Source organism: Nymphalis io, chromosome 12, assembly GCF_905147045.1.
Source record: "Nymphalis io chromosome 12, ilAglIoxx1.1, whole genome shotgun sequence".
NCBI classification, from domain to species: domain Eukaryota; kingdom Metazoa; phylum Arthropoda; class Insecta; order Lepidoptera; family Nymphalidae; genus Nymphalis; species Nymphalis io.
This window is the reverse complement of record NC_065899.1, coordinates 7120060-7144600: the sequence shown is the minus strand read 5'-3', so window position 1 is coordinate 7144600 and position 24541 is coordinate 7120060. Positions and strand designations below refer to the sequence as shown.

Sequence of the window (24541 nt, the reverse complement as noted above, 5' to 3'; positions counted from 1 at the left end):
GGTGACCGGTAGGTGGGGTCCCGGCGGCCACTTCCGGGGGGGTTCGGGGGCCCTTCCGTCCGGCGGGTCAGTGTATTTTCCCTTTTGGCAACCACTTGGGGAAACACGCCTCCACGCTTTGCCCATCCCTATCGTGGCAATACATCGCTCGCTTCACGTCTCTTTTCCATTCTATTTTTCCCAAATGGCGCAACAAAACAGAAATAACGGTCGTACAGCGGTGCACACCCCCACCATACCCTCGCTGTTTGAGGTCGAGTTTTCTAACATCCGAGGACTCCACACTAACCTCAACGCTGTCCACCACCATCTCGAGACAGCACGGCCAGCAATGTTGTTTCTCACGGAGACACAAATACTCCGTCCTGCCGATACCAGCTACCTTAATTATCCCGGCTACACGCTTGAAGAATCCTTCAAAGCGAAAGCCGGAGTATGCTTGTTCGTCTGGACGGATGTTTGCTGTCACCGACTGCGCTGCTTGGAGGACCCCTCCTTCTCCATGTTGGTGGTACGTGTGGACCTGGTTCGTCAGAGCCGAGTCTACGTGTGCCTCTACAGATCCCACAATGGTGACTTGGAGACAAGCCGATTATTTGACCATCTTAGTCGGGTGGCAGATGCTGCGCAAGAGCAATTTCCTAACGCGGAATTGGTGTTTTTGGGGGATTTTAATGCTCACCACGAATCCTGGTTGAAATCCCTCAAAACTGACCATGCTGGAAGGACTGCTCATGCTTTTGCTCTCACACATGACTTGACCCAACTGGTTGATCAGCCCACCAGGATCCCAGACATTGATGGGCAAGCACCTTCTCTACTGGACCTTCTGCTGACTTCTCACCCGGTGGAATATCAGGTTGTGGTTCAAGCTCCACTTGGTTCTTCGGATCACGGCCTTATATCTACCAAAGTGCCACAGGCCAAGCTGCCGCCATCAGCGGTATGCAAACGTCGCGTTTGGCACTATAAGTCGGCAGATTGGGACAGTATGCGCGATTACTATGCGTCAGTCCCTTGGAAGGAACGTTGCTTCAGTGGGAATGACCCGACAGCTAGTGCCGCTGCTGTTGCTGATGAGATCATATTAGGAATGGAATACTACATTCCTAGCTCAGATCTCATCAATAGGGGCACGCGTAACCGTTAGTTCACGCGTGAATGTGCCGACGCTGTGTCATCTAAGCAGGCGGCATATCGCGCGTGGATCAACGGCTGCATTAGCGGGGCATCTAACATTGACTCACTGAAAGCAAACTACAATAAAAATTCCAAGTCCTGTAGGAAGGCATACACGAGAGCGGATGCACAGCGCATTGTACAGATTGGTCATGACCTTATTTCGCATCCTAGGGGCTCCCGTAGCTTCTGGCGTCTGACCAAGTCTGTGCAAGACAATTTCTGCCAACCTTCGCTGCCACCGCTCAGAAATCCGGACGGATCGCTAGCTCACAGTCCGCAGGAGAAAGCCGACCTCCTGGCTAAACTCTTTGTCGACAACTCTGTGATCGATGATTGTAGTGCGCAGCCACCAACAATACCTTCATGTGGCCACACGATGCCTGACATCAAAATCAGGCAACGTGATGTGCGTGCGGAGCTGCAATCACTCGATATACGGAAAGCTAGCGGTACCGATGGAATACCAGCCATTGTGCTGAAGAAGTGCGCGGCGGAGCTGTCTCCTGTGTTAACGCGCCTGTTCCAACTTTCTCTCTCTTCGGGAAGTGTGCCGGAGGCTTGGAGAAGAGCTAATGTGCAAGCGGTTCCCAAAAAAGGGGATCGGTCTGACCCGGCAAATTATCGGCCAATAGCTATCACCTCAGTACTTTGTAAGGTGATGGAACGGATTTTAAACAACCAACTGATCCATTACCTAGAAGATCACTCTTTAATTAATGATCATCAATACGGGTTTCGACCAAAACGGTCCACAGGTGATCTTCTAGCGTACGTAACGCACCTCTGGGGTGAAGCTATCGACAAGCATGGAGAATCGTTGGTTGTCAGCCTCGATATCTCCAAGGCTTTCGACAGGGTCTGGCACAGAAGTCTTCTCTCCAAGCTGCCGGCATATGGTCTGCCTGCTCAGCTATGCACCTGGATTGCCAGCTTCCTACACAAGCGTAGCCTTCGTGTTTTAGTTGATGGTTGCGCTTCACAATTCTATGTAGTGAATGCTGGGGTCCCCCAGGGATCTGTGCTATCTCCCACACTCTTTCTTTTGCATATCAATGATATGCTCTCCCTTGGGAACATACATTGCTATGCAGACGATAGTACAGTGCATGGTGGATACCACGGACGCGCAGTGGCTGGGCGGGCGGAAACTGAGGAGAGGCGGGAGAATCTTGTCATTGAACTCGATAGGACGTTAGATCTCATCGCCAAATGGGGCTCTGATAATCTTGTTGAGTTTAATGCCAAGAAAACACAGGTATGCGCTCTCACGGCGAAAAAGTCAACATTTTCCCCTCTTCCCTCCCTCTGTGGTACTCCGCTGGTGATGCAAAGCAAAATCGCCATGCTGGGGATTGACGTTCGCTGCGACCTTAGTCCAAGGGATTACATCGAGGCTGTTATAAAAACAGCTTCACGGAAACTCGGAGTTCTGAACAAGGTGCGGCGCTTTTTCACGCCACAACAACTGTGCCTGCTGTACAAAACACAGGTACGGTCTTGCGTGGAATATTGCTCGCACCTTTGGGATGGCTCCGCTAAGTACCTACTTGAGGCCTTGGACCGGTTGCAGCGACGTGCCGTACGCATTATTGGCGACGTAAAGGTCACAAACACCCTTGAACCTTTACAATTGCGTCGTGAGATAGCAGCACTGAGCGCTTTCTATCGACTGTATCACGGCGAGTGCTCTGAGGAATTATTCTCTCTAATTCCTGCTTCCCCCTTCCTTCTTAAGTCCACGCGAGCTGGTTCTCGATGTCACCGCCTAACTGTGACATCAATTCCATCGCGAACAAAGAAATTTGGCAACTCCTTTCTTTGTCGCACTTCCAAAAAATGGAATTCCTTACCAGCTCACGTGTTCCCCTCCTCTTACAACCCGGGTTCCTTCAAACGAGGCGTGAAGAGGCATCTTGCGGGCCGGCAAGGCGAAGGCGGCTAGTGCAAAACGTTTTTCCCGTCTGTACTGGCCGTCGTCGCGTTTGGACTCTACTACCACTTACCAACAGGTGGAGTAGAGTCATTTGCCCTCCCGGCGAATATAAAAAAAAAAAAAAAGAGGGGGTTTGAATTATGTAAGATTCTTATCCTCTAAAAACTATGCAATGTCCAAATATTGGTTCAAAAGTGGCCACTTCCGCAAAAAGTATCCACAATCTCGACTCTTCTACAAATACGGCATCTCGCATGCAGCGCGGGGTCCTCGAGGTCCGGCTGCATTTTTCAGGGGCCTCTAAAAGAATACCCCTATCTTATGCGTCCTCGGACCACGTGTCAGGGTAACAGTTTGTCTTGTAAGTCCCGGACAACGTTCTGAAAGAATAGTGGACGGTATCCCGGTCCATGTATGTTGTCCACAAATTTTAATATCCGAAAGGCTGGAACTATTTTAATACTATAACATATATAACATATAGTCAAAGATACTTTCGTGAATAACTTCAAAAAGGATGATCGGAAGGAACAGGAAGAAACGATATAATAAAAAGTAATGTGAGGTAGTGAATGGTTATAATGTGTGATATATTGTAATGATATTGAGATGTATGTATAAAATGTAAAAAAGTGCTCGTGATGAAAAAAGTATAGGTACACGTTAACTGTGTCTCGTTTGAGAGTTAATATTATTCTTAAATCGATCATTTTATGGGTAGGTAACTAAGCATATTCTTTTAAAAATATTTTAACAAATCAATAGTTATACTATTTTACTGACATTAATGATTAAAAAAAAATATTTTATAGTGGTTAGGGCAATACCTGAGGGGTCGACCCTGCTTTTTACACATCGGTAAGCTGCCCGTATATCATTGAGCTATCAAAAACACTTGACGTTATAAACACTTACACGTATCAAAATAAAAATAATATTAATCATTTAACTATTTATATTATAATAACTAAATACGTTGCTGATAAACTGTACCAGTTTTAAAATGTACTCAATAGTAAGAGAATCTATCTCTCCCTGTAACAAATGGTCGGGCTTTAAATAGCGACTGTCATTTATTACCTGAAATTGTTACGAAGTTTTAACGGGAGCTAATTTCCCACTTGCAACGCATTCAGGTGGTGTCGTACGATGAGAAATGGAAAACCAGTCGTATCTACTTTTTTTTGGACTTACCTACAACTCCTCTTAGGTCATGGTATTCACATAAAGCTATTTACGACATAAATATTATGGAAGTAATGTAATCACATTTGGAGGTTAATTGCGCAGAGTATTTAAAAAACTGTTACAGATTTATACATAAAGCCATTATTACATTGTATTCTTGATAGTTCAATAATAAAAGATTTTTTATCTTATAAACTTGTGTCAATACCGCAAATTTAAAATAGCATATTCTATATATATATATATATATATATATATATATATATATATATATATATATATATATATATATATATATATATATTTAATATAGACTAAAAATATAATTCTGTAAACATGAGATACGTATTTACATCTGCATATTTTTTTTAAGTATGCTGATTTTGCCACCATCAGTCACCAAATCAGTTTGCCACTTAATGTTACATTACAATATTACACTACAGTTACAATATTCCCCAAAGGTACAGGAATGAAGTAAATACTTTTTTTAAATTCAATTCAACATTTAACTTTTCAAAGGTATGGTAAAGCCGCAAAGGGGAGCCAACAATCTCGTCTCAGCGAGGTAATGCATTTAAATTAAACAATATTTTGTTTTGATCCCCTCATAGCAGAAGATTTACAAATTTGTTCAGTTGCACCTAATTATCTAGGATAATGGCATTAACTCTATTGTGGATGGTAGGCGAAATGCCTAGGATTTTATTTTATAATATTAAATGAGTAATTCTTCAATAATTCATCAATTCTATTTCATGTATCTCGGAAACAACTCTAGCAATTTCGTTCAAATTTTGTTTTTAGATAAGCTTTTTAAGTCTTTCATGGAAAAACGCAATTTTTCTAATCAAATTATATAACTAATTATTATTAAATAATTTAGTTATTTTAATTATAGTAAAAATTATCGTACCTACATCATTATGTGAACATGAAAAATATTGTAAGCTTAAGTCAGTTCCAGAATATAAATCAAAGAACGAGCGAGGCACCCAAAAATGGGAACTTCGTTAAAATCGTGTACTTTGTTAAAAATATATAATATTGTAACTTTTTAATTATAATTTTCACAGCAATTTTGTTCCGTTTAATCGAATTACAGGTGTAGTGAGGAAGCGCTTAAAATTAATTTGTTACAGCTTATTTTTATTTCATATTCTAGTTAGTATAAGTACCTACTTGGTTTTCGTAGTCGTCTGAAATATTTTCTTTGAGTTAGATAGCCTTGACGAGAAATGTGAAGAATACTTACAACTAGAATAACTACAAACAGCAATCGTGAAACTGGGCCTTGATAGTTCTTATATTAATTGGATTAAACATTTTTTAAATATTATGTTTATATAATAAACAATTTAATCTAAATCGGGATTGAAATTTTAAGTTTATGTTTTACGGAATACTACATAATTAATGTCATTGTAATGATTTAATATTAAAATTCGATTATCTCACTTTTGTTGAATAATAATTCTGGTTAGAAGAACCACAAAAATTTCTCGACATTTTATCACATCTCGGATTTTTCCTATTAAGTACCTGCCTTATTTTACCGTACCTGCTTTACCCGTCACTTATATTATAAGCATTTAAAAATCATACTTAGTATCAATCAAATCAATCAACAGCCAATCGTTGTCCACTGCTGAACATAGGACTCTCCCAAGGTGCGCCAAAGCTCCCTGTCCTCCGCCTTCCGCATACTTAGTATATTATGATATAATTCTATAAAATTTAATTTATAATGTGTCTCGTAATATTATGGTCCAAAAATATAGCTTGAAAACATTTTTGAATAAATAACTATCGCATTATTTCCACTTAATTTAGTTCAAAAGTACCAGTGACCTCTAAACTTATGTACATCATAAAATAGCTCAAGGAAACCCTTTCTAACTACTATACACTAAGTTTAAACTTAATAAAGTGAGTCGTTTATTACTATACAACCTATATAGCGGAATGAAAATGGCGACGGGTCCGTTCCATTCAGCCGGCCGTCTGTTTCGCCCCCGCTCACCCTATTTCACCCCAATCTACCCCTCGTATTACGGAATAATCTTAGTTTGTCGTCAACTCTCGCGGTAGGAGTACGTTCTCCGTCTGGAAATTTCCACGCGATCTTTTCCAAAGTGCAATAACATTACGAATTTTCCGATTTGTTTTCAAGTGTTATTTTTTGCTTGTTTCATTAAGTTATGTAGTGTTTGTTTTATATTATAGTGACGTTGTTGTTTTATAATTGGATTTATTTAGGAAGTGGAGTGTTTTTGACCGCATTTACCAACTTACGTAAGTATTTACTGCATTGCGATGTTCTCTAATTTTATATTTTGGCAACAATAACGTATTGTAAATTTATGTACACATTTTAAATTCCTTTTGTTACTTAGTTTATGTTAGACTTCTAGAGTTATAATAATTCGGTAGAACCGAGACCGGTAAAATGAGGTTATGTTTTGAACATATATTTGTTATTTTCATTTAAATTAATATCACTATATTTTTATATTGAGTTAAATTTCCTAATTTCATAAATTTTAATGGAGGTACATTACACACAAAATTAAATTGGTGTATCCATTTTTTCTCGTTTCTTAAGCCTACTTAAAATTTAATTACCTTGATTCTTATAGCATATTTATCGCCAATTGCCTGACTTTTTTTAAGAAAAAATTGATCAGTATCGAAGTGACTATAAATAAGTGTATAGTATTTTACATCGACTCTAGTAACATTGTCTACGTGTTCAATTGCTTTTTACATTATCGTTGAAAGATAATTATAGTAAAATATGATATTATATAGTAAAATATAAAAAGGAACTAGTATTTAATAAAGATATAGAAACTTATGTACAGTATGAGAATACATAAATGAGGGTTTTACGCTCGTTCTAGGGGTTTCACAACCTTTCCGCCTTGCACTCACCCCCATGTCGTTCAAATTGAATTTTAGGAACATTTGGGCTTTTATTTGATTTCCTGAAGTTTTCGTCTATAATACGATAAAGTTCGACCAGTTTGTAGAAATCAGCTTTGGAAGTAACTAATCTACGTTGATTGAACAATTAAGTAAGAATTTTATCCTTGTCGTTCTTGGATTTTTTATAATACTTGAGTATAATGTTTGGAAGTTGAATAGTACGTAATATGTTATTGATATATGCACTGGTTTTATTTTTTAGCTCAGTTTTTTTAAATGGCTATAAAAGTTTTTTTTTAAATATTTTATACTTCACTCAAACATGTAGGTATTAGGCAAATAATGGTGGAGTTGGTGTGGAGGTTGGAGCTGATTAAAAAAAATTGGAAAAATCTAATACATATATTTATTTATATAATATTTAATAATTACTTATATTAATTTATAAGTAACATTTTTTTAAATCTTTAACGGTATTTTGTATTTCTTTGACAAATTATTGTTTAATTAATGAAATTGATTGGCTGAATACTTCATCATCATCATCAACAGCCAATCATTGTCCACTGCTGAACATAGGCCTCTCCCAAGGTGCGCCAAAGCTCCCTGTTCCGCATGCCTTCCGCATCTTTCTAAGGTCATCGGTCCACCTGGCTGGAGGGCGCCCTACGCTGCGCTTTCCGATTCGCGGTCTCCACTCTAGGACTCGTCTGCTCCAACGGCTATCGGTCCTACGACATACGTGACCAGCCCACTGCCACTTCAGCCTGCTAATTTTGCAAGCTATGTCGGTGACTCCGGTTCTTTTCCGGATAATCTCATTTCTGATCTTATCCTTCAAAGATACTCCGAGCATAGCTCGCTCCATAGCACGCTGAGCGTCTTTGAATTTGTGGACTAGTCCCGCAGTTAGTGTCCACGTTTCGGCACCGTATGTCATGGCAGGTAAGACGCATTGGTTGAATACTTATTAACTTCAAATTTGAATAACTATTTAAAATCATATACATTATCTGTATTGTATTAATGTTTCTTCTATTTATGTTGTTGATTGATTTGATTTTTACAGTTATTACACAGTAAGATTTTTTCTTTTTTTTTAACAAAATGTCCTAAACAATCATTTACATTAATATGAAAGATGTATACATCTATAATATACTATAGATAAAATTTGTAGTTCAAAATGGAGCCGAAATATATAGTAATGAGACCGTGTTTTAACTCGCATTGGTTTCAAAAATGACCTTCGCATTATTAGTAACTACAACTAGTTTTTTTCAACCGTTTGCTGCTGTGAATTTCAGAATAACCTGCCAAAACCAAAACAGTTGGTAATTCAAAATGTTTTCTTTACCTTATAAATATTACGTACTCATATCTGTTCTTGATAAGAGGCACTAAACATTACAATATTACAAAAAAAGGTAAAAATATTAACGTTTTTTTTTTTACCATACAAAAAGCCGAAAACATGGGACTGGGTTATCAGAACAGATGCTGGCTGATCACTTAGTATTATACTATTTTTTTTAATTGCTTATATTACTGATTTCAATTTTTAAGTACTACTTAGTTACGCCAGCAATGCTATTCTGTATGAACTCACTTTATTACGTACCCGTGAAATGTTGAAAACCGACTTATGGTGATATGGTGGTTTTGATGCGTGTATTCTTGAAATATTATCATTATTATAAAATAACAGCATGCAAGGGGTTACTTTATTACGCACCCATGAAATGTTGGAAACCGCCTTATGCTGATTTTGATGCGTATATTCTTGAAATATTATATTTTTACACACATTAAAAGCAATACGCTTGATAACATTTCAAATTAGCTGTATGATGATATTGGTACTAAAAATAATATATAATATTTTTTATTTTACCCTTATACGTATATCATTATTCACCCTATTTTCGAGAAATTTACACTTCCAACCTCTTCAATTATCTAGTAATTAGCCCAATTTTGACGACCAATATTTAAATTACCCGTTTCAAGTCACGATATAGTAATAGTTCCATTCAAAATGAAGAAAACAAATTTTATATAAACAGTAACAATATTGTTCTCAGTAGGATTCTCACGTACAACTTCTTGGATTTTGCACCAGCCTTCAAAATAGCAAGAGGGTTCTACACCCATTACGCTTTCTCTCTAAAATGTGCTTAAAATAAATAAAAATCGCAAGAACATCAAGATAGTGTAAGAAACACCGTTACAGAAAAGTATATACTTCAAACCTGATAAGACCTGGAGAAAGAGACTCAGCGGGATTTCCTTTGCAACATTTTTGTTTACAGCTTCACAGTTAATAAAAATATCTAGTGCCAACATTCCATTCCAGTAAGGAGGTATATATTTTGTTCGATTTTTAAAATAATTAATCATAATTTAATTGGACACGCTTAGTTAAATTATAATTGAACTGAAGTTCGGCTGTGACATTGACGAGGTTCCGTGTATTTGTCAGTCGTGACATCATGGTTCATGGAATAAAGCTAATTATGTCAACATATACCAAGATTTATATCAACGTCGCCTTGTGCCCTATCCAAGACTAATCAAACTATAAATTATGTAACAGTAAATTGTATGCCATATTTGAAGACATTGTACTCCGACAAGTTATGCAATATTCTACACATATCTGTTCTTGATAAGAGGCACTAAACATTACAATGTTAAAAAAAGGTAAAAATATTAATTACTAATTTTTTAATTTGCTTATATTATTACTGATATATTTTAATTTCGAAATACTACTTAGTTACGTCAGCAATGCTATTCTGTATGAACTCACTTTATTACGTGAAATGTTGAAAACCGACTTATGGTGATATGGTGGTTTTGATGCGTGTATTCTTGAAATATTATCATTATTATAAAATAATAGCATGCAAGGGGTTATTACAGAAGTAGTGATAACAAGATTATTTTATATTCATAGTCTTAAGCTTTTTAAAAGTACAAAGCCTTTTTTTCTTTTTTATATATTTTTACCGTTGTTTGAGTGTGCAATAAAGATGTTTATTATTATTATGGTCGATGTGCGACATTCACTTTCTGACAATTCACAATCGTTTTCTGCTATGAATTACAGAATAGCCCTACAGTTTGCATTTCAAAAACAAATACAGTACAATAACAGCCTGTTAATATCCCATTGGTGGGCTAAGGCCTCCTTTCCTTTTTGAGGTTCTCCTCAAGGAGGTTTGGAGCTTATTTCACCACGCTGCTCCAATGCGTGTTGGTAGAATACACATATGACAGAATTTCAATGAAATTAGACACATGCGGGTTTCCTCACGATGTTTTCCTTCACCGTTAAGCACGAAATGAATTATAAACACAAATTAAGCACATGAACGTTTAGTGGTACTTGTTCGGGTTTGAACCCACGATCATCGGTTAAGATTCACGCGTTCCCACCACTAGGCAATCTTGGCTTTTTAATGTTATGTACACGATAATAAATTGTAAAATATGAATTAAGTCATAATAAAATGAAAGTGATAAATATTAATTTTAGGCAAAAAATAAACCAGTCACTTAACTAGAAAGAGAACGCTGAGCGTTCTCGTAAAACAAAAAAATGAATTTTATTTTTCACATAAACAAGGCTTTCACAATTTGTCAGTGTTAGCGACTGTACAAATTGAGTACTCGTGTACATCCATGTGTAAATGTATACGATACATTAGCGCTTCACGCGCGCTGGCTCTCGACAAAGGTGACGTAGTGTACTAGACTGTGAACCAATCATATTTGCATATCATTTTGTTTTTATTAAATAAGAATAATAAAACATTACAGATTAAATAAAATATACACAAGTATTAAAATTCATATAGTATTCGTACAAATATCATATAGAAGCATTACACTTACTTATTGATTGTCATAAATCAACCACCGGTTCGGAAATAAACACCACAGACCTGAGGTGTTTATATTACGCATATTACAACTGGATTACTTGGCCTTTTAGCGAAATATGAAGCGTTGCTAGTTTGCGGTACAACTGAAGTATGGTGGGTCACTTTTGTATATTTTAGCGTCAACTATATATATACATAATAATTATCAATTATGCCTTTATAATGAGACTTGGTACCGATAATATTACGATAATTTGTGACAAACACAAATGGAATCGTATTTCATGTAAACGTTTGTCCCAATTCCCACTCCACACACTAATAATAATAGCGCTCAACTTGAGCTCTCCCAATTAAGCTTTTCGTCCGAGTAGCGAAGTTAACGCTTCGAAATTCTTCGTAATGTACATCCATTTTATTTTATGCGACCATAGATAATTATAAAGCATAGCAATTGATTTTGACAACATTGCAAAACTTTTTAATTTTAACACTTCGTTGTTTTTCGGTGATATTTATAAAATTCAGACTTAGTCATGTAGGTAAGTAGATTGATAGAATAATATAATTATTGACAGCGGTTTTCAAAATATTTAATAAGTGCGTAATTGATAAGATACAACATATTATGTTCGTTTTTTTAAATTATTTCTTTATTTTAAATTTGGGAAAATCATAAAACACAAAAATGATGTGTGAAATATGAAAGATATATGAGTAAAGTTTCGAAGCATTTCTTTAGACTTTAATAAAACATAGGTATCTGAAAAGATCCCCTGAAGCAGCACGTACCTCTAAATGAAACAAACGTATAAATTACTAGATAAAGTGTAATAATAATTAATAACCATATAATAATCTTTCTCTTATCTTATAATTAAATGAGCACTTATTTTATAATGATTTTTATCAGGTATATCCGTAGACGTATCAAACATTCCTACTGTTCTATATGATTCAAATTTTAAATGGAGATTTCAACAAAATAATAATAAACAAAATATTTCTTACCTGTATATAACGTTAACGGTCAAAGAATTTATGAAAAATATTTGTTTTTAATAGACTAAGATTTACTTGTTTAATTTTTATAATAATACTCCTCCTACAACAATCCTGGTAATTCAAATCGTGAATTTTAACTCTGAAAGAATTGGTAATTATGCTTTGGAATGAGCGATTTTCATAAGAAATTAGATTTCTCCTCTTTCATGAAATACGCAAAATTGCTAATTAAAGTCCGGTATCACTTATACTATTTCCTATTTCTTAATTAACTTTTTAGGGTCGTTAAATTTCATTTGCTTTTTTTATTTAGAAAGAAAGCTTTCAGATACCGAGACAGACACACAGGCAGACAAGAGTGATCATACAGGGGGTTTGCTTTTTTATTATATATATATCTACAAAACTATACAAACATCTTTGTTTAAATACCAAGTATTTTAGTTACGAGTAGTAACATAAAAAACCAGGATAACATTATAATACTCCTTGGCTGCTTATATGCAAGTAAAAGACGACAACTGCACACTAAACGTGGAAATTCAAAAACGTAATAACAGTGTCGTTACGTTCCCCTCATTGAGATGAGTTCTAACTGAAAATGTTTTCCCGAGAATGCAATAATGTGTTTAAAACTACTGCTGGTTCCCGTTATTGTATGCAAATTGTTGAAATGGTATAAGGGCCCTACAAAATATTTGCTTATTCAAATTCTTCACAAAGAATTTTTGAGATATTCGTTTATGATGAGAAACGGTAAAAAGCTTTATATATAAATAAATGGTCTTTTATTGAATTGTATTACTAGAATTAATTATATTTGTAACAAAAGTAACATTCATATTTATGACGCTGAAATATTTTCTATTTCCTTTATTAAGATTTTGTACTCAAGCTATACCGTTATTTTCAGTTGATCTCGAATGTGTTCTGTGCTAGTTGGGTATAGTTACCCGAATTCCATTTAACTTATAACATTTTACAAGATCGAGCAAAAATGAGTTGTATTTGAATCGATCAAATAAAAACGATGTAAATCAAAATAAGAAATTAGATGAGATGACTGCTTTATGGTTATGATTAACGTTTTCCCAAAAAAAATGTGCAAAGGTAACGATACCGAACTCGATTTTCTACGTTAATGCTTTGTCAACCGTGTACCTCAATCTTCTTTCAAATCGAAATCCTACGTTCCGTCGTTGTTTGTTCTCGTGAATGTGGACTACATGGACATTTATCTGCCTACCATCAAAAAAGTATAACATAATAAACATAAAAAAACAGTACTAATCTACTGTCTATAAATATTTTAGTCACAGTATGCCTTAATTATTTAGAAGGACGAATAAATCGGTTTCTTGGTAAATAAGACCTTCAAAAATAATTGCTACTCGGCTCAAATTTAATTAAAATTAAATTTTCTTCTATTTATCAAATAAAGATAATTTAAAAAACTTTCTTATTTGGTCGCTCACTAGATAATATTTTATTCAATGAACCAGTTTTGACAACTATTAATTGAACAAATTTTGAATTTGTTTATTGTTGTAAACGGCGGCGGCTGTTCAAAAGTTGTCTTAAAATAGTAATGTATTAAAAAATGAAATTACACTTAGAAATTCTCAGATAACATTCAAACTTTGACAAACTAAAGTTTTAATTCAAAACATGAACGTAGCAGAAAATTGATTCGAAAATTTGAAGGTACGGGTGGAAACAATAGATTTCCCATCCTTTATTATCTGCTATATATCTTTCTATCTCTGAACGGACGGCTCCAATTAAACTCTACCGTTTCGCATCAGACCAGCGGACCGGCAAACGTGTATTCAGCGTCGGTTACAGTCAGGATTACTAGGAAATACAGAGACCTAAATAATGGTTTAAATCGAATTTCTTTAGAAATATATCGACAAATGAAAGTAAGTTCTTACTGTCAAGTGTTTAATTTTTAAATATTTTCATCACACAGGTATAATTGAACAAACTTGAACACTTGGTTAAAAATACAAGCTCGTATTTGTAAATATTCGTACATTAGGATTGATTGTTAGGTTTTCGTAACTTCATACGTCTAATAAGACCTTATCAAATACTCTTGTATGATGTATAATGAATCAAACATTTCGGAAGGGCAGTAGATTTTTCACAATTAATAAGAATATACATATTGTAAGTGTTATGTTACGTTTTACGTTTTTTGATATTGACGACATATTAATAATTTGAAAACAAGACCAGAATATTGTGTAATTGAAAGTTGAATAAAGATTTGGACTAAACTTGAATGAAAATCCATTCGAAATAAAATCATCCACAACAAAAAGATAAACCTTGTTTTTAGGATAGAATCATGTTAGTTTGAAATCCTAGAAGTGTTCTTTAAATAACTCGATATGATACAAAGAGAGATACGCGGGGCTGACAGCTCGAGGAGAAAATATTGTTTTTGACATATTAGAGTGCTTTTATCCGCGACTTTATCCATGTGGACTTCGATCTGTCAAAATATGATGTTATCCAAACCTTTCCTTGAGGTTTAACTTACCTCTCTAACTTACACCAATGTCGCTATAACCGTACAGTTATAAAAGTAATCAATGTCTCGAAAATTTTGATATCGTACACAATTTTGGATCGCTTGGTTTTTATACGTTAAAGCAAAATGTATCAAAAGTAATTATGTACTTAAATACAGATATCTTTCCACAAATAAAATAAACAATTAGGCTTATAATCATATTCAGAGAAAACCGTATTCGTTCAATCATTATTCACGACGAGATTACCTTATTGAGACGTTGAGAAAAAGATTTTTTGTGGAAATGTTAAAAAAGTCCGCGTCAGGCTTGTTTGAAGCGAAAAGAAAATTAAAAAATTAAAAAAGTAAATTCAGTTGTGTGACTTTATTATTCTAAAATTTTAATTTAAATAACTTTATGATTTCCAACAAAGATATTTGGTTCTTTTGCTATATGACAATATCAATTTGTTACAATTTCAAATATAATTAAATATAGTTTTAAATAATGAGTTTCTTGTTTCCATTCCTTGATGCTATTTTGAATTTGAGAGCTTTAGACTTGTCTATAATTTAACTGGGTTATAAATAATCACTTATTGAACTTAATCGTTAACTTAAAACTTACACATGCAGAAGTTCGAACCTGGGCAAGCCATCAACTCATTGTTGTTTCTTTGAATGCTGTGATAACAATTCATGTCGTGCTCGTTGTTTACCGAAAACGTCGCAAGGGAGTTATAAGTTTAATAGGCTATTTCCAAACGGGTACCTAATATTAGTTGAAATATTAAATTGTCCTAAAAATATAATATAATCTGTACGAGTATATGAAGAAGTAGTTTATTAGTATTTTTAAAGATTTCCATCTCAAGGCAATTACAAATATGTAGAAAATGTAGAAGTATTATAATAATTAATTATTTACAAATGAACGTGTGAGTTGTTTTTTAAAACGAAAGGTTGATATTCGCTTGAAACATATCTTGTAATCAGATAGACCTGACTCATACTTCGCAACACGGATTTGATTACATCTGATAAGGCTTCAATTTTTTAATATTGTTTTTGCACAAACTTTAACATGCAATTTGGCTCTTGATATATTCATTTTTTTAAGTTTTATTGCAATTTGTGCAATACAAGCTATTTTTTTTTAATAAAAATATAGTATAAAATTTGATATACTGCAACGCTAGCGGCGAGTTATAACGTATTAAATAGTATAAAAACCCCCTTTATGGTAAAATACATGCGCGCCAATTTTCATGGTAATTTGTCAGATGGTATTGGTCATTAATACCCTCAATAGTATTAATGTCAAAAAAAAACCAAACAAAATATGATTAGTTGATCAAATCACACACAACATTATTGGTAGAATAGTTCTGTTATTGCCTTTACTGGTGACATAATTTGGTTGGCTTTTCATTTCAAGGGTTGGTTCATTTTTCGCTCAGAGGATCGTAATTGCGATTCAAAGGTGCTTCTAGCATTCTTGTCACCATTCCACGCTATATATTAAGTAAATAATTCTTAAGTAAACAGAAAAATTGTTTTTTTTTTTTTTATATTAAAAAATATATACAAATGATTTGTAGAGAAGCGAAAATGAGAACAATTGTTAGAGCGATTATGCCTTGGAAGATTAAGCAACTCATATATTATATTATATATTTTTATCAGTAAGTATGAAAAAAAATCTTTCGTTAAAATAGAAAATTACCATCTAGAATCCATTTGATGAATTTTCAAATATTTAAAAAGTAGTAACATAAGATGATTCTTCGAAAAAATTGATTTGTAAAATAAATGTTATGTTTATTTTTGTTAAGATTGCATCATACAATGAATACCAGAAATAGATTTGGATATTAGTTATTTTCAAATAAACATCAATTATTACATTTCATAACAATTATACAATAGTTAGAGCCGAGAATCACACGTAGAATTCATATTCCCGTTACTCAATCCGCGTAATTCGTGGTATTTGTTTACATTCGATTAAATTAAAGTTTGTATTTGATTCGCCTTTCGTTTGCAGAATTTATATTTTGAAATAATTCCTTTTTGATTACTAAACTAAATTAGCAGAGGCAAATAATTTATTGTATTTTCTCTTAATTAGAACATGAAAATAAAACGAGTCTTATGTTATAAAAATAAAAAATGTACGTAGCGTTTCTTTAAAGAAACTTAAGCGTGATTTCTGAAGTTAGCAGTTAAATTATAATTAGATATCGGTTCAATCGTTGTTATACTGGAAAATGTCTGAAATCGTTTTTTTAATATTTTCATTTATCATTAACGTGTTTTTTACTAAGAATATTTTTTTTGAAAAAATAAATTGTGCTTTATTATATTATATCAGTGGTTGTATGAGCAGTATTTATTGTTTCGAGGTGTTAAATATTAAAATATGCTTATCGATTTCAAAGCGATGTCTTAATTTAAATCTTTAAAGGATTTCTTTTACAGCTTAAGCATCAGGGTACTGATATATTAGAAATATATACCAAGACTTGAGAAATAATCTGTAATGCTACTATAAGTTCTGAATTAAAGAACATTTAATTATCTTATTAAAAATGTAAAATTACTTACTCACATTAGTAAGCCAATTAAGTTTGCTGAAAATTTATACAAAAACAACGTACATATGTTATTCGATGTTCGTCGATTTATTATAGTAAATTAAAGTTAAAGTAAATTTATAGAACTGATAAACGGCATACATAGTCAGTTAAATTGACCCAAACTTTAACTGTATATTATCATGTATAAGCCGGAAGGTTTTTTAAAAATTATCAAAAACCGAGCATATTTTAAGTTATTCATTTATATCTTATAATATTAAATAAACATTTTTTGTATATATATTTATTTCGTGATTCTCGGTAACAGCTCTAACGAATTGGTCCAAATTTATATTTAGATTACGTTTTGCTTTTAAAGTATATCTATATATGTGTCTTTGTCGTAAAAATAGTTTTTATACAAAAAATAATATAGCGAATCGGAGCTGAACAAAGCTTAGTCGCCCATATAATTTTTTTATTAATAGAGTATTTCAGAACTTATCGTATATATAAGGATTGACAACATTTTATAGATAAATATAGTTAATATTTACTTTTATTATAAAATCAGAATATAATCTAGCGAGCGAATAGTACTAATCTTAAATTTCAATATTTGATCGAGCCTCTTCTAGTTACGAAATTCTGCCAAAAGATCTTTTGCTAGTACGTATCTTTATCTACTCCATTTCCTCTCGGTTCTTTCAATGGAGGATTCGGGAGAGAAATATATGACTTGAATTATAGGATGTGATGCGTCGCGGCGGGTGACCGTAGACACGTTAACGAGGGGACAATGGGGCGACATGATTCTTGGTTACACCATGTGCGTTCCAATTTTATAATACTTTCGATATATTCAATATGATACAAAAAGTCAAAAGAGGAAATATAACTGATGATATATTTTATCATCGTTGCGTATATTTTGATAAATTTGGCAAATTCTGTTAATTACTACTGTGACGTTAGTCAAAAATATATATAAGGCTTTTGTAAAATATATAATTAAAAGAATGTACATAAACGTATTTGTATATAATTGATTCGTACGTTTGTGTTAACGTATTAAAGGAAGAAGGGTATAATGGGACACCGTGATCCTAATAGAAAAGGATACTTACTAATTACTATTAGATTACTAGATTAAAGTCGAGATGGCCTAGTGGTTAGAACGCGTGAATCTTAACCGATGATCGTGAGTTCAAAGCCGGGCAAGCACCACTGAATTTTCATGTGCTTAATTTGTGTTTATAATTCATCTCGTGCTTGACGGTGAAGGAAAACATCGTGAGGAAACCTGCATGTGTCTAATTTCATTGAAATTCTGTCACATGTGTATTCTACCAACCCGCATTGGAGCAGCGTGGTAGAATAAGCTCCAAACCTTCTCCTCAAAAGGGAGAGGAGGCCTTAGCCCAGCAGTGGGACATTAACAGGCTGTTACTGTACTGTTACTGTACTAGATTATTATTTTTAGATTGTTTCTAAATCTTAAATTTCCATTAGGCTTAAATCAAAAAAATATCAACACATTAAATTACAAATTAAACGTAGTTTTAAAAGTTTTAGGACGTCTGTTGGCAACAGATATATTTTTTTTCAAGTAATTCTATTTGTATTTGCACATTGAAATGGTTGAAATAACATTCAAATTTCGGTAAAACGCGCCGAAGCGACAATTAAAAGATCATCCTTGCATGAACAGCCCTTCGTTTTGGGGATGAATCAATATTTTGCCCTTATTCCACCCCGCTGTTCCGCCACTATTCATACGCAATACTTAATCATACATGTGTGCGTTGATCCTATAAATGTGTGCTATTTTTTTTTCGTAGTGCTTGTTGTTGTAGTAGGTCAGTGAACTATTGATTAATGCGTTTCAATATTAATTAATAAGAAAAGTTGGTTTTATTTGTAGAAAAATTAAAACCAAGTTATAACTATTTTTTTCTTATTTAAGTAGGTTAATAAAATTTTAAAAATATATAATAAACTTTAAAATTATTAAATACAATTATAAGGTTCCTGTGAAAAACATTAGAACAGCAAAGAAAGTATTGCTTTTATGTAGTACTTTGTATGTGTGCGTGTATGTACGTTAACTTTTACACGACTAGCCCAAAAAAAAGAGTATAATGTTTTCAGGATTTATTCATGTATATATGTATGTATGTACGTATGCATTTCTTTATTTATTTATTATGATATCAACACCAACAAGAGGTACACTAATTAATACAATTGAGTCTTTAAACATTAATTTAAGGTTATATAAATCCAGTGTTTCCTAAATTATGGGTGCTGCATAATATATCAACATTTCTAGTTAACAAAAATAATAATTTTAAAAATTAAAATATTACAAATAGAAGGAGATATTAAGAATTAAATTATTATAAAATTAAAATAAAATTATAATGAATGAATGAATGAATAAAATATAAATATCAGAAAATTTTCAATACGATTAAATGCAAACAAAAGTAAGAGGTACATTTATAAAGAGGTTAAAAACAAAAATTTATACATTATAATTGAGAAAATAAATATTTATTTTTTTACGAAAATGATTCAATTTGTCATTAAAAATATCAATTATAACAGCTTTGTTTGACTCTTTCTTATTGTTAATCATATTGAGTGTTATGTAGATATTATTATAATCGACGATTAGCCTGTTAATTGGAAAGTAGCGCCCTTGACTTGAGTGAGTAAGTTTTTCAACGAAGGTTTTTCAACGATGCATGCGATTTTCTTTATTACACCATAACTTTTAAATGCTTAAACACATTTGGAGTATATTTAGAATTCTTACATAATTCCAGGCTACAATTTTCAATTTAAATTTTGAAATTCATTTATTATTTGTAAAAAAATGTTTTATTGACGTTAAATTTCATGAAGTATTCCGAAGTGTTTTTATGACGTCATCAGACATCTAACAAGACAACATATATAGTGACAACAAGATAACAAGATATAGTATTTCTAGTATTTAGTGTTTCTTGTACCTTTAAAATTAAGACGGGACAAATATTCGGATTATTAAAAATATGAGTTTTCGTTTTTATTTATATTTTTTTATTTCAAACTTATTTTTTGGTATATTAGTTTTATTATTGGCTAAATTTTATAATCTTACATTTTTAAAATGTATTTTATGTAAATCTCCTTAATGTATTACCTGGGCACGATTATCAAAAGGTCATCGTTTTAATTATGTAACTCTTATATAAATCAAATCGCGTGACCTGCCGCGGACGTACCTAAGCCATATCAGGGATTACGTTGAAATACTAAAGAAAATAAAGAAACACTATAATAGACTAAACCTAGATTGTTAAGTTTACGTTTGTTATTTATTAACAGTTAAAATAAAATTTAAAAAATAGGGAATTATTTCCTACCGTAACAGCCTGTGAATGTCCCACTGCTGGGCTAAAGGCCTCCTCTCCTCTTTTTGAGGAGAAGGTTTAGAGCTTATTCCACCACGCTGCTCCAATGCGGGTTGGTAGAATTCACATGTGGCAGAACTTCAGTGAAATTAGACACATGCAGGTTTCCTCACGATGTTTTCCTTCACCGTAAAGCACGAGATGAATTATAATCACAAATTAAGCACATGAAAATTCAGTGGTGCTTGCCCGGGTTTGAACCCACGATCATCGGTTAAGATTCACGCGTTCTTACCACAGGGCCATCTCATTATTTCCTATACCTACTATAATTATTCGCGAAAACTTATGTTTAATCTGTTATTTTAATAGTCTTATTTGTCTACTATAAACTTTGTCATGAGTCAAAGACAAGCTACCATCACCATTTGTGTTTATAAGTCATTAGTGGTTGAAAGCAAAGAGTGCTTTGACCCTACCAACAATAAAATATTTTTATAGTACAAATATTTAAGAATAGTAAACAAAATTTAAAGCATCTTTCATCGCCGTCATAATTTTGAGATGCATATTAACGTTGGCTCTATTTCCTTTATATGATCATCGTCTCCCAAACTTTATTTTATCACCAACCTTTATTAGTGATAAACCTCGAATTGCCAGTGCTGTGAACAACAGGCTAATCAAAAATATGATGTCCTTTAAATGAGTATAAGGGGAGAATGCACTGGCTTATTTGGTGTGAATGTTAGTACTTATGTTCTGAGAGACTTTACTTTACAGCGGACTGTATTTTTACTTTGTTACTTATTGATGTAATTTAGAAATTAATGTATTTTTTAGTATTTACTAGCTGATGTCCGCGATTTCGTCTGCGCTAAAGTCGTTTTTATTACGATTTATTTTAAAAAAGCGCAAGTACGTGTTCTGTAACTGTTTTTTTATGGGTTATTTACGACAATAATCAAAACACATCATCAAAATTAAATATTCGATATTTATCTTTTTGAAAGTTTTTAACTCAAAATAAAACAAAATTTTGCCGAAAATATTAATTGCATTTTCGGCAAAACGGCTGATATAAAACTATTTAAATAATAATTTTGATCATCTCGCCGCTTCAGTTACCTTTCAGTAATCGTTTTCGAAATACAGAAAGACAATTTTACGGTAAATTTGATTGAAAACAGCTTAAAAAGTTTTCGCCAATGCTATTGTATGAAAGTGTTTTTAGTATTCATTATACTCAGTTTTTTTTAATAATTTATCTTTCGGGGGTATCTAAATAATATAGTTACAATTGCGTAACTTAAAGTACAATAAAACCTTTTGTGATGAAATTGTGTCTGCCTGTCTAAGTCACTACCAGTTGAGCCCTTGATTAAAGAATCAAATTGAAAAATAATACCACATAAAAGACACGCATCTCGTAGTAACTATATTCTGGTTAACCGAGGAATATTTTTTTTTTTTTTTATAGAATAGGAAGGTGGACGAGCATATGGGCCACCTGATAGTAAGTGGTCACCAAACGCCCTTAGACATTGGCATTGTAAGAAATGTCAACCATCGCTTATAGCCAATGCGCCACCAACCTTGGGAACTAAGATTTTATGTCCCTTGTGCCTGTAATTACACTGCCTCACTCACCCTTCAAACCGGAACACAACAATATCAAGTATTGTTGTTTTGCGGTAGAATATCTGATGAGTGGGTGGTATCTACCCAGACGAGCTTGCACAAAGCCCAACCACAGACATATAAGAGATCATATATTATATAGAACATCGAGATGTTGAAGTATATATACTGCATGACAAAAGCATGAAACCCATCCAATTGCAGGGAGGTATAGGTAAAACAAGAATAATTTCCCTAAAATTATTCACCACTGAGCTGGATATATTTAAACAGAAAAGATGCGGCATTAACTTCAACGGTGAATTAATGTCGTTTTGCCGACGATATGCAGACCTGAAGCCCAGCTTGAATATCTCTCGTAGAAACCTGCTCGGGTTGTTGACGTTTGAGAAATGAAGTCTGAAGTATCTAAGCAAAGTGCATTCACAATGATGATACATGGATCCAAGATGTAGTCATTGATCACATTGGTCACATTCACACGGTTAAGGTCGCTTGGCTTGCTCGGTATTTTGCTACGTGATCGAATTCCTATTGATAAAATCGGTTGAACGAAGATAGCCGACATATCTCACAATGTTAACATGCTGAGGTGGTAATGGACTAGACAAGAACTGATATGATGATGATGGGAAAATGAAGTCCTCGAATGGACTCTGAAAAAGGTAGTGGTCAATATAAAAGAGACGGTGGAAAATCGATGTATACAGAGGGCCGGCCATAACCTCAATTAAGAATTTTTATGTCCAATAGTGGACTTTTACTTGTTTATATCCATAGATCATTGAATCTATCCGGGAAAAATAGAATTAAAAAGTAAGGAAACAGATGTGATACAAATTAATTACTTTTCAATTTAGATACATATTATATCAAAGTAAAAATAAAATCAAAAACCCAAAAAAATCCAAAATTGAATTGTAATTCTGTTTATATAATCTGTTTCGTGTGCGAGTCAAGTTCGAATTTCACCACTTTTTTTAGTAACAATATACGCGTCTCGTTCCATTATTGTCGCCATTTTGCCTTCAAATGTTTCTTTCAAAACTTGCGAGACTTAACGCGCCCGTTTTCCACGGGTACGCCTGTCTAACTGTCTGTCACTGTCAGACAAACGTTAATGCAATAGAACCAACGATTATATATAAGTTTTAAAAGCTGTTATTGTTGTTACATAAAATTCTATTATATTCAGTTTCACTTTATTTCTTAGATGTACTTTTTTAATAATGTAATGTGATGTAAATCGCTTATATATTCGGTCCGAGTAAGCACAAATAAATTTTCAATAGCTTTATGTGTGTTTGATGAAATACTTATATGTATACATATGAGAGCATATAGCGTTAACCTGCATAATGTGTTGCTTGGTAAGAAAAAGTTTCACACTTTATTAACAGGCCTTTACCTGAGTGACATTTACTGTACTGTAAATTATTACACTTTATAGGCATAAGGCCTTACTTTGCACTACTAAACCCTATATAAAAATATGAAAAATAAAATATAACAATAATCGTATTTATTTTATGAAGAGCTTGGTTTGGTTGTTTTCTGAAAAAGCTACTAATTCGATACAATAAAAAATAATTGTTAAAATAAAACCCTTTTTTGTTATGTAGGTATATTTATATTTTATGTGTGACAGATAACATGTGCAAAATTCACTTCCAATAAGAGTAAAAATTAATAGAAATTAAAACGAAATGGTAATTATGTCTACGCAGTCAGAAAGAAAAGTGTCATGGTATACGCTTTTGTTATAAATAATGATATTAATATTGCTTCACTTCGCCTTTAGATAGATATGGTACATTTTATATGAACTTTTGGATAAGAATGTTAGATTCCCTAATTAGTGTGAAACAAGCAACACCTGAGGTCTATAATAAAATATACTATCTTGGACAGACACCATCGAAATTGAGGACGCTTAGGGCTGTCTCAAAATGGGTAAACTCTTCTTGTTACAAAATATTAACAACACCTTGTTTTAAAAAGTATTGTAGAATGTTTTTTCCTCGTCGAAATAATATATATATAAAATGTCGACAAGGAAAATAAGCTCTTAAAAGAAAACATCGTGAGGATGGGCTTTGACAAACACAAAACTCGGTATACTGATAGTTTACATTTTAAAAATGCTCGTATATACGTGAGATGTTGTGCAAGAAATGTAAATATTATTTTTGCCAAATTCATGAAAACAACTTGAATTGTGAAATGTATATAAATTACTAGTTTTTGCTCGCGGCTTCGCATGTCGCTTTTCT

The 24541-nt window shown here is 33.2% G+C and overlaps 1 protein-coding gene across 1 annotated transcript in view; it reads left to right on the top strand.

The window, feature by feature from the left end:
- The first annotated feature begins 6406 nt into the window (after nt 1–6406).
- Nucleotides 6407–24541, top strand: part of LOC126772310 (uncharacterized) — a 193821-nt gene continuing 175686 nt past the window's right edge. Inside the window, exon 1 of the mRNA XM_050492607.1 lies at nt 6407–6598. The gene's annotated coding sequence lies outside the window, so the exon portion shown is untranslated. The remainder of the gene's footprint in view (nt 6599–24541) is intronic.